The following is a 12,903-nucleotide window of genomic DNA, read 5'->3' on the forward strand; positions in this document are numbered from 1 at the left end:
TGCAAGTGCCTGTAATCCCAGCTACTTGGGAGGCTGAGGAAGGAGGACTGCTCGAGCCTGGGAGGTGGAAGTTGCAGTGAGCCAAGATCGTGCCACTGCACTCCAGTCTGGGTGACAGAGCAAGACTGCATCTAAAAGAAAAAAAAATTCCTTCCTGTGAAGTGACACCACCTACCTAAGGATTTACTTCAGTTACATACAAGAGCATATCTAGGTATAAAACATAAGTATAAATGTTTGTCTAACATACCAATTTCAAAATGAAAAAACAAAAAGGAGTAAACAACTTACCAGTGGTTTAATACACCAAAAAGTAGAACTGATGCATTTTTAGAATCATGTCTTCAGACTGATCAAGGACATCAAATTCTTTAAGACAGATGACTATTCTGGGATGAATTTTAAAATGCACTGTACATACCTCTGCAAACTAGACATAAAATGATAAGGAATTCTTGCTAACATTCCTAATGCTAACTTTCATGGGAACCAGACCTCTTGGGAAATATAGTCCTTTGGTGTAAATGCTTAAATACAGAGTTATGTGAGCTGTGCAGGCAATATGAAATATGATGAGGTTTACTTTTAGTTAGAACTTAACTGAGCCTTAGAATGATTCTGGAATGAGACTTCCAATGGTGAAAGATAAATGTCTAAATTTACTGTCCCTCTTAATCCTAAACTTTTTCCATAAATTCCCCCATTCCTCTTTATTAATGTAGTACAAGAATAAAAGACAAATTAGTGAAACCATGATCTAAGAATTTGTTTGCAGTACCACTGATTATGCCATTTTTTAATTCAAATGACTTTAGTGGCTAAGGTTTAGGTCCCCCAAAATTCTTATTTTTTGAGGCTTTTGAAAGTTATTTGCATAATTGCAAATAACCTAAAATTATTCTTACAGACATACAAAAAGTATTTTGTAAGTATTTACCAAGGGTAGGTGGTATTTCACCTATTATAAAGAAATTTGTGTAATTTTAAAAAGTCTCCTTTTTCCTAATACAAATTTATTTTTTCCTTGTCCTTCAGTGCTCAAAATAGAAAGAAGATTTAAAAAAACCCACATCTAAATCTAATTCTCTCATCATTTTCTTAAAGGCTACTGAAAGGCATTTTCAAATAGGAATAATCCAACTAGCAATGATGGTTCAATCCAAGAAAAAAAATTTAGTTTCTCAATAGGTACCCATGAAGAATTGTTTATGGGCTGGCCTACAAAACTACATAAAATTTAATTTATACGTAAGTTTATAATAAATACAAACATATGCATGAGGGCTAGATTATTTATAAAATGTTATATGTTTACAGAGGTCAAGACTTTTTTTCTTGTGTATCTTATAGCATATGGTATAGGCTAAAATTAGTGTAAACTTCAAACTACTACATTATCACATGTTTATGGACCCATCACCTCTACCATACTGGGAGTTTATCAAAGGTAGTATTCATTGCCTGTCTTATACTGGATCCTAAATACATTGCTATTAAATGAAACTGCACAAATTGAAATGTATGTGCTATGACTTCTTTCCCAAAATATGTTGTGAGATCCTTGAAGGTAGGCACATTTCTTTGATTCTTTTTTTTTTTTCCTTCACTTTTTGGTGCCTAGAACATGGTCAATTGAACAGCATACCCTAAGGATAGTGTAACCATTGTTACAAATCACTGGTTCTGGCCCGGATCACAGACTTACTTTCTTTGGATCATGCAATGACTTTTAAGAATTAGAATTAGGTGCCAATACTTTTAACGTTGGGAAATTTTATATTTTTTAAACAGATCTAGATGTTTTGCTTTAATCCAAAAAATTGGTAGGTGCAGTCACAAAAGACCTACACTCACACATACCACCCTCCACTGAAGACGCTCCTGTCGAGGTGGGGAGAGCACACTCCACTTAGCACAGTCTGCTACCAGGTTGTTTTGCTTATTTACATTACTTCCCTGGATCCTCTGGGGTTTGAATTTTCTACCATTTATCTTCTTTAAATATTACTTTTCATGAAGTGTTCTGGATATACTAGTCTCAGTGGATGCTCTAAGGAAAAAAGAAAAATCACAACAACAACAAACTTAACTAATCTTGTTTACCCAACATTTTCAGACACTATTGGCTGCAGAGGCCTTTAAAGATACGTAACAGATGTGTAATGATACATAACAGAACTAGCAATTCATGGTATATATTTCATATTTATATCAGTAAGTTAAATGTTCTCACCCACTGAAAATATATGACTTGTCTTGTCCAGGCTCCTTTAGTTTGAGGCAAAGTTTATATGCTAACATATTTTTGTGGAGCAAGAGGATGAAAAAGATTTGCAATCCCAGGGCAACAAGAGTATGGGTAAAAGGAGATTAAAACAGAGAAAGAGGAAACGCTATCCTAAGGTGGTACTCCACTAAGCCAGTCAGGCCTCATAATGACACGTAGCTGAATGCTCAACAACACCAGGTACCACTGGACTGGCCATATGGAGCCATCATGCCTTAGAACAACCATTGCTGGTTCCTTGCTGCCTTCTGTCTCTCACTGACGAAAATTCCCTGCCTATTTTAAGTTAGTTAGCTGTCCCCTCCAGGTAGACACTAGGAAAGCCATACTCAGCCACAAGCATTAGGAGATGAGATTGCTGGTGACGCCTAAGAATCTTCAGTAGGCAAATGGTCCAGAAGGTAAGTAGGAAGTATCAAACCTGGAAGGTAGATAGAGTTTGATATACTCCTTAAAAGGTGATACTTCACTCTGAAAATTTAATGCAGCAAGAACAAAGCAGGAGTTTTCCAGTTTGTATCTGTTTCCACTAAAATCATGGCATTTCTGCCTTCCAAGACTGGCTATCTTCCATTCTTACATGAAATCAAAAATATTGCAAATGTATTCACAATAATTATGTTTAAATGTACTTTATGTCAATAATGTGCAAATAAAGATTGTAACTAAAACCTGCTTTCTTCCTTGGAAGACAATAATTGTTTAAAAAAAAATGAAGACAAAGTATAAAATCCCACTTATACTCTCTGGGATCTAAGTTTGAAGAATTATAACAAATATACCATAATATTTTCCGCTAATGATGTAAACAGCTTAAAATTATCATTTCTTTAGAAAGAAAAGTTTCTATGTGGTATACTTACACCATGGAATACTATGCAGCCATTAGAAGAATGAAATCATGTCTTTTGCAGCAACATAGATGGAGCTGGAGGACATTGTCCTAAGTGAAGTAACTCAGAAATAGAAAGCCAAATATTGCATGTTTGCACTTGTAAGTGGAGGCTAAACAACGGTTACACATGGACATAAGATGGAATAATAAATACTGGAGACTCCAAAACAGGAAGACAAGGGATGAAAAATTATTTATTAGGAACAATATTTACTCTTTGGGTGATGGGTACGCTAGAAGCCCAATTCCCACCAGTATGCAATATATCCATGTAACAAACATGCACATGTACCCACTGAATCTAAAATAAAATTAAATCTTTAAAAATAGAGAATTCTCTTTCAGGATACTGGATATGAGGAGAGTATAAAGAAAGATTCAATTATTTCATTATTTGATAGACACATTTATTTTCCATTGCTTCATTTTTGTTTCTCCACTCTATATTCCTATGTTCATTTTTTTCACCTAGATATTACCTTTTTCAAAAAACTTCAGAGCAATTTTAGGTTTATAGCAAAATAGAGCAGAAAGTACATAGAGTTCCCATATGACCCCTGTACACACAGAAGCACAGCCTTGTCCACTACAATATCTTACACAGAGTGGTAAATTTGTTACAATCAGTAGGCATACACGGACACATAATTATCACTCAAACTCATGGATATGACCTTTGATGTTGCATCTAAAATGTCATTCAATACAATAGCAAATACAAATAGCAAAGAATTCTCAGTCTCTCCACCTACAAACACTTCACACTTTATTTTTCTGCATTTTTCCATAGGAGATTTTCTCCTATGTTATAGTCTAAGAGTTTTATAGTTTACATTTATGTGTAAAATCCCTTTAGAGTTAACTTTTGTAAAGGGTATAAGGTCTGTATCTAGATTCGTTTTTTATCATGTAGATACTGTATCCAGTTGTTCCAAGCACCATTTGTTGAAAAAACTACCTTTTCTTTGTTTCTTTGCCTTTGTTTCTTATCAAAGATCAGTTTACCTTATTTGCGTAGGTCTGTTTCTGAGCTATCTATCCTGTTCCATGGATCTATTTGTGTATTCTTCTGCCCACTACCATACTGTCTTGATTACTGTAGCTTTACAGTCAGTTTTAAAGTTTGATAGTGTCAGTCCTTTGACTACTTTTCTCATTCAATATTGTGTTGCCTATTTTGGGCTTTTCTCCTCTTCATATAAACCTTAGAATCAATTTGTCAACATGTTCAAAATATTTTGCTGGGATTTTGATTGTGATTGCATTAAATCCATGGACATGTTAATAATACTGAGTCTTCCTATCCATGAACATGAAACATCTCTTAATTTATTTTGTTCTTCTTTAATACCTTTCATCAGAGTGTTGCAATTTTCTTCACATATATTTTGTACTTATTCTGTATATGTATTTGTGGAATTCCTAAGTATTTCATTTTGGAGGGTGCTAATGTAAATGATACTGTGTTTAAAATTTCTAATTTCAGCTGTTCAACTTTGGTATGAATGCTTACTTAAAATTCACAATACTGTAAGGTGAGTTTTATTATATTTTTGATACACATGAAGCCACTGAGTCTTATAGAAGCTAAGTAATTTGGTCTTGGTCGCATCAACAGTTAAGTAGCAAATGGAATTTGATCCCAAAACTTTCTGGCTTCAAAGTTCTCCCCCACCTCTGTGACTCACAGCCTTCGGTGATCACAGTAATCTACACACAGCTATCACACATTTGATGGAAAATTATAAATATTGCACAACTATAGTAATGTGGACACCTTCAGTTCCTGAGTCTCTTCAGGGACAAGATTTAATATAAAATGGTTGCTGATAACACAGTTTACAGTCTCTTCATCTGTTCTTCTGCTCTCAGGTGAGTTTGCCCAAGCAAAGGTCAAGTTTGAAGTCCCTAAGCATTTTACGTGCTTTGAAAAGGGAGAGACTGAAGTTATATTTTCCTAGTCCTCTTTGAATATGACCTCAGAATATAACCGTGCCACAAAATATTCCAGAAAGCATCTCATTTGGAGAATTAAAGATGGCTTTGCTTTCCCCAAACTTCACTGAAATTAAGACAATTTTAATGAATTTTCAAAGACTGAGCAAGATATTTTTGGCAACATTACTTCTTACCTGGGACATTCAGAAAATATGTAAACTCTCAATGTTCTGTTGAAAACATGCAACAATTATTCTGTAAATGTTCCCAACACTTTACATATATATATAAAAGACAATTTTATTGTGCTTTCTTCATGCAGCTGCCTTCTCTTCTCATTTCATTAGTCTTAGAGTTTTCCTACATCACAACAAATACTTGTATCCATCCATAAATAAATTCAGGCTGTTTAGGTAAATGAAATTACAACATGTAAATATTGTTTTACATTTATTTATTCAGAAGAAGCAATTGTACAAACAGAAAAGTTGGAGTAGTGAATCATCCACCTTATAATGCCATCCAAGATAGCACTGGTATTCCAGTGGTAGCAAATACCTGCATATTCCCAAACTTGTCTTGAATACTTATGCCATCTCTTGGTATAAATGAAGCTTTTCTTTTTCAAGTTTTCCTTTCACTCTACATATACTTCAAGCACACCATTTGTATCAGTGGCTTCAAATCTCAACTGAAATATAGATTCTAAATATTGACCATTGCCAAATCTATGTCTCTAGCACAGAACTCAAAAGTTTTGGAATACTATGCAGCCATAAAAAAGGATGAGTTCCTGATCTTTGGAGGGACATGGATGAAGCTGGAAACCATCATTCTCAGCAAACTAACACAAGAACAGAAAACCAAACACCGTATGTTCTCACTCATAAGTGGGAGTTTAACAATGAGAAAACATGGACACAGGGAAGGGAACATCACACACAGGGGCATGTCAGAGGGTAGGGGGTTAGGGGAGGGATAGCATTAGGAGAAATACCTAATGTAAATGATGGGTTGATGGATGCAGCAAACCACCATGGCACATGTATACCTACGTAACAAACCCGCACGTTCTGAACATGTATCCAAGAACTTATAAAGTATAATTTAAAAAATAAAATAAATAAGAATTACTCACCCATTTAAAAAAAAAGATAATGTATTTTCCAGTGTGCTTTACTTTTATTTTCTTAGGCTCTATTTTTACATTTCCATTTAGCTTTATTTTCTCTCTTTCTCTTTTTGACCTCTCAGAGGATGCTACACTATAATTTCATGGGTATTCCCTATACATATTCAGTTGGTCTCTGTTCTCCCAGGGACTTAATCTTTGCACTGATGTCTTCACCTCAGCTTGCATTTACTCTATTCTCAATGGCTGACTCTTCTTTCATCACACCTGAAGGCTTTTTCTCCTTCCATCTGACACACAAAAAACTCCATTTTTATATAACTTTAAAAAATTTTTCCATTATAATCTAAATTTCTTGTAATTATATGTTTTAATAAATCTTATTTTATGAAGATCTAATTTCTGACTTCATCTTCCTTTATAAAATATACTAGATGACTGTAACATATATGTTAACATTTTTCTAGTACTTACCAATAGAAACCATTATATTGTTTTGTATATGCATTAACTCAGTTAATCCCATTTCAACACTATATTTGGCAGATATTATTACCTCAATTTTAGAAATGAAGAAATTTAAATATACAAAGTTAACTAACTTGCACCAGGTCACACCAATAGAAAGTGCAGGTTTTAAATCCAGGCTACCTGATTCCTGAGTCTGTCCTCTTTACCTCTATGCTATATTGCTTTGTTATTAGGTAAATATGAAGCATTCATTTAGAGATAATTGTGGCTTCTATGACATAATAAAAAAACTGAATAGGTTACTATAAAAAATAATGGGTTTTGAAATTAAAAACGCTTTTGTCAAAATACCAGTTTTATTTAGTAGCAGTGTGACCTTGAACAGTTCATTCCATCAGAAAACAACACTGAACGTTTAAGAATTAAAAAGCTGAAAAATAAAAGGGGGTGGGAAGGTAATCCCAAAGGATATGAAAGTCATAAAGAAAACAAAAGAGAACTCAAAATTTGTATTATGCAATTTAAAAGAGCTCTAAAAACACACATACATAAAACAAGAACAGATTACTGTAAGAAGTTTCTGAGAATTAAATACATAATTATCAAAGTTTCAAAAGTAATAATAATAGAATGCATAATACATGTAGCTGAAGTCTGAGTTTGTGAACTGGAAGATGGACAGAGAAGAATTCTTGAGGCAAGTGTAAAATTTCAAGCCTGATACTGAACACAGTGGAAGTGGCGTCTTTAGACAGAAAAAGAGAAGCAAATATCCTTGAACAAATACTGATGTCTAAAAACAAAAACAACAACAACAAAAAAAAAACGGGCCACTCCACATTTAGCGAAAAAACTGGGGAAGAGTATTTCTTACTAAACGATCTTGATGAAATTTAAGAATACTAAGAATCAAGAGGAAAATTCTCCAAACCTCCAGAAAGAAAACAGAGATAACCTACAAATCAGTAGGATCAGATTTCCATACACTTGCACATATGAATCTATAGAATAATGATCACAAAAATCTGAAGGAAAGGATTTTAAAATCTTATTTTTATAATCAACAGACCTATTTTTAAATACTGTTACACATTTTTAAAATATGCAAATTCAGAAATTATGTTATTCACATAAACCTAGAAACCATTTCCGAACAAAATAATTGCAGCAGTATATGCCAACAAAATACAAAGTAATACCAAACACCGGAGCCATAGAATACAAGAAAAATGAATTAATATCTACTAATAAAATGTATAATTAATATCAGATAATTGTCGCTATTATGATTGTATATGTTTTCTTTCAAATGGAGATTTCTGAAATAGAAGAAACACAATGGAAAACATTTATTAGCAATGTGAAAATAAAGTTGCAGAAGATTTAAGGGAAGGGATGGGCAATAGTCAAGTTGAAGAAGAAGGTCTTGTCTTACTTGAAGAAAAGCCGTACCTACTGATTTTTATATAGCCTTGATTTTTTCTATGTCTAAGAAAAGCAGAATAGTAGAATAAAAGTAAAACAATAATAAAGTAGAAATAGAAAACTTTGACTCTAGTAACAGATATAAAACCAAACATATCAGTTGCCAATTACAATGTTAGATAGACATTAGACAAAACATATCAATGACTATAATAAATGAATGTTTAAAATTTCTCCCCCTTACACATCTAAGACATTCAGAAGGAATTTTCTTTAGTGCCCCATATAATTCTAACTTGCACATGTCTTACTTTATCCCTTTTTGTTATCCCTTGCCCCTTCATGGGCCCTAATTTCTTTAAGCATTTATAATGGAACATGACTGATGTGTTACTAAGAGGAAAATGTATACCCTTAAATTATTCAGTTCTAAATGGCCCAGGGGTCTAGACAATTGTGAAGGACCTTTTTCAGGGGAACAGATTAAGTCAGATTTTATTTAATAGTTTGTTACTATAATATATAATTTTTAAATATTTAGAGATATGATGTCTAGGTTTCTATCTCTACTCCCACTCTATACCCTCCTAATGTCACAGGTGGGCCTGTACTTAAGATTTACAAATGTGTTTGACAATGTTTTGCATATTATTTTTGTTGCATTCTCCTCTTTCTTCTAAGATTAATTTCTATTTTGATGATATTTATAATTAAGTGTTCCTCTAATGAAGGCTTGTGAATTGTAATCCTCCTCGGTCTAGGCCAGGGAATACCTTCATTTTGTTCTTATATTTGAATCATAAGTAGAAAATTCTGGGAGATGTTTACCTTCAGCATCCTCAAAATATAATTCTGATATTTTTATTATTTATTTTGTTGGTAATGAATCTGCCAAGAATCCAATGATTTTTCCTTATAGCCTATCTCTTGTTTCTTGCCTCTTTAACAACTTTTTTTATTTTTCATGGTCTCAGTTCTCTATAATGCAACTTAGGTGCAAATTTATGTTTTTTATTCTACTCAACAAAAAATAATATCTTTCTTCAAACTGGAGACTGGTAGCTTTTATTTGATTTTTGATGTTCAGTTTTTTGCAAGTAACTCAAATTACCTCCCAAGTACACCAAAGCAGGCCTATTGGATTTTTCTCCCAGTATAAGCATTACGGCCTAAGCTCAAAAACATCCGAAGCAAAAACCCCCACGAGCTTCCTAGATTTAACATTTGCTCACAGTTCTTCTGTTTAGGCCCTTCTTCTTATAAGGCAACCTGGAATTCTCTTTTCTGGGATTCAAATTCAGCTAAGTAAATATTAGTTTCTGCTTGGTCCTACCTATCTACATATATATGGGGGAAGGGTATTAAGTTCTTTCCTCATCAATATAACCAGTCTCCATTACTGATTCAAAAATTTTATCTCTCCTTCATTTGCTCACTAAGGTAATCTCAGTTTGGGAATAAGATTTTTGTTGATATATAAATAAACACTGGAAATTTCTTATTATTTCCTTATTACTTTTTTATCAAGAATTAAGTAGAGGAAAGAAGATATTTATGCCATCCCTACATCTTTCCATCCCATTTTTAATGGTAAACCAAGGAAATCTACATGTTATCCTGTGAGTCACTCTGGTCATTATGTTCCATTTATGATATCATCTAATAACGTCCTTCTCTCTTTTTGTATTTCCCTAAACCAAAAACTATATGTGAAATATCTCTTACCACAAAGATTTTTAGTACTCACACAATAACAAAAACATGTGAGACTGGCAAGGTAGGGTGGCAGGGAGACCCTGTGTAAGAATAGTGTTATTTTTCACTTGGAATAGCGAAACTTATCCTTATTTCCAGGGATACCTGGAAGTCTCGTACTGATCCTTGGTCAGAAAAAAAATGAAGTGTAGATGCAATAGATAGTGATTATCATACCCGTTTTAAAGCTGGAAACACCACTAGAGAAATCCTCTACTATTAATAGCTTGTCTACGTTCTTTGGGATATATAAATAAATGTTCTGTATTTGGTTTAAATGGTTTCCCAGCCTGTCTTTAGCTGTGTGATACGTAGGAAAAAATGATTGCTCTGTAGTTCTGTGGTTGGACTTCCTGGAAACTGATCTACCTCACACTGATCTGAGCATTTCAGAATCTGAATGTGAAGCAAGTCCTTTGTGGCTGAGAAGGATCCTGAAGGGCTGCAGCTGTAAGTTTGAGACATCTCTGTGACTTTCTGCTCCTTGTTTCTCCTGTTGAGTGTATACTTTACCTTCCTTAAAGACTTTATTCCATCTTATCCTGTGGAGTCTTGTGAGTCCTTTCAATTAACTGACCCAGTGTAATTGAGGCAGGTAGAAATAAAATATGTAAAGTATCACTGTATTTATTAGAGACACTTTAAAAGGAAATTTCTAAATCTCTATCTCATTTTACAGATAGAGAAAATAAAGTAGAGAAGCTACACGATTTGTACCGTATTGTCACGTAAATTCTAAATTGTTGTGATTTTTTAATTATATAGAGGAATGGTTATTGAGTTAAAATTCGTAAGAATTGTGTTTCCAACAAAGATCAAAAAAGACAAATAAAAGCATTATATAACGGCAAAGGGTTCAATTCAACAAGAAGATCTAACTATCCTAAATATATATGCACCAAACACAAGAGCACCCAGATTCATAAAGCAATTTCTTAGAGACCTCCAAGGAGACCACAATAATAGTGGGAGATTTCAAAACTGCACTGATATTATTAGATGAATCATCGAGGCAGAAAAGTAACAAAGATATTCAGGACCTGAACTTAGCACTGGAACAAATACACCTAAAGAGTTCTACAGAACTCTGCACCTAAATGCAACAGAATACACATCCTTACTACCACATGGCACATATTCTAAAATTGATTATATAATCGGAAGTAAAACACTCCTCAGCAAATGCAAAAGAACTGAAATCAATAACAGACTCTTGGACCACAGCACAATCAAATTAGAAATCAAGACAAAGAAATTCACTCAAAACCATACAATGACATGGAGACTGAATAACCTGTTCCTCAAGACTGTTGGGTAAATGATGAAATTAAGGAAAAAATCAAGAACTTGTTTGAAACTAATGAGAACAAAGATACAACATACCAGAATTTCTGGGATGAAGCTAAGGCAGGGTTAAGAGGAAAATTTATAGCACTAAATGCCCAAAACAAAAAGTTAGAAAGATCTCAAGTTAACAACCTAACATCACAACTGAAAGAACTAGAGAACCAAGAGCAAACCAATCCCAAAGCTACCAGAAGAGAAGAAATAACCAAAATCAGAGCTGAACTGAAGGCGATAGAGACATGAAAAACCATTCAAAAGATCAACGAATTCAGGAGCTGGTTTTCTGAAAAAAATTAATAAAATAGACCAATATCTAGATTCATAAAGAAGAAAAAAATAGATGATTCAAATAAACACAGTCAGAAATGATAAGGGGGATATTACCACTGACCCCATAGACATACCAACGACCATCAGAGAATATTACAAACACCTCTATGCATATAAACTAGAAAGTCTAGAAGAAATGGATAAATTTCAGGACATATATACCCTCCCAAGACTGAATTAGGAAGAAAATGAATCCCTGAACAGACCAATAACAAGCTCTGAAATTGAGGCAGTAATAAATAGCCTACCAACCAAAAAGAGCTCAGGACTAGACAGATTCACAGCTGAATTCTACCAGATGTACAAAGAAGAGCTGGTACCATTTCTACAGAAACTATTCCAAAACAATTGAGAAGGAGGGACCCCTCCCTAACTCATTCTATGAGGCCAGCATCATCCCGATACCAAAACCTGGCAGAGATACAGCGGAAAAGAAAGCTGCAGGCCAATATCCCTGATGAAACTCGAGGCAAAAATTCTTAACAAAATACTGGTAAACCTTATCCACCACGACCAAGTAGGTTTTATCTCCAGGATGCAAGGTTGGTTCAGCATATGCAAATCAATAAATGTGATTCATGACATAAAGACAACTAAAGACAAAACCCACATGATTATCTCAATAGATAAGGAAAATATTTTTGATAAAATTCAACATCTCTTCATGTTAAAAACTCTCAATAAACTAGGAGTTGAAAATAATAAGAGCCATATACAATTGACACACAGCCAACATAATACTGAATGGACAAAAGCTGAAAGTATTCCCCTTGAAAACTGACACAAAACAAGGAAGCCATCTCTCACAACTCCTATTCAAAATAGTATTGGAAGCCCTGGCTGCGGCACTCAAGCAAGAGAAAGAAATAAAGGACATTCAAATAGGAAGAGGGGAAGTCAAACTATCCCAATTTGCAGATGACATGATCCTATATCTAGAAAACCCCATCGCCTCCACCCAAAAGATTCTAAAGTTGATAAACAATTTCAGCAGTTTCAGGATACAAAATTAATGTACAAACATCATTAGCATTTCTATATACCAATAACAGTCAAGCCAAGAGCTAAATCAGGAATGAACTCCCATTCACAACTGCCAAAAAAAGAATAAAATACCTAGAAGTACAGCTAACAAGGGAGGTGAAAGATCTCTACAAGGAAAACTACAAAACACTACTCAAAGAAGTCAGAGGTAACCCAAACAAATGGAAAAACATTCCATGCTCATGGATAGGAAGAATCAATATCATAAAAATAGACATACTACCCAAAGCAATTTATAGTTTCAGTGCTATTCCTATTAAATTACCATCGACATTCTTC

The 12,903-nt window shown here is 33.9% G+C and overlaps 1 long non-coding RNA gene across 1 annotated transcript in view; it reads right to left on the reverse strand.

Annotated features, from left to right (window-relative positions):
* Positions 1-291: 291 nt before the first annotated feature.
* The window catches only part of LOC107973709 (uncharacterized), a 210,284-nt gene continuing 197,672 nt past the window's right edge, over positions 292-12,903 (reverse strand). Inside the window, exon 14 of the long non-coding RNA XR_010149759.1 lies at positions 292-2,050. This is a non-coding gene — a long non-coding RNA (uncharacterized LOC107973709). The remainder of the gene's footprint in view (positions 2,051-12,903) is intronic.

This window comes from Pan troglodytes, chromosome 13 (genome assembly GCF_028858775.2).
Source record: "Pan troglodytes isolate AG18354 chromosome 13, NHGRI_mPanTro3-v2.0_pri, whole genome shotgun sequence".
NCBI classification, from domain to species: Eukaryota; Metazoa; Chordata; class Mammalia; order Primates; family Hominidae; genus Pan; species Pan troglodytes.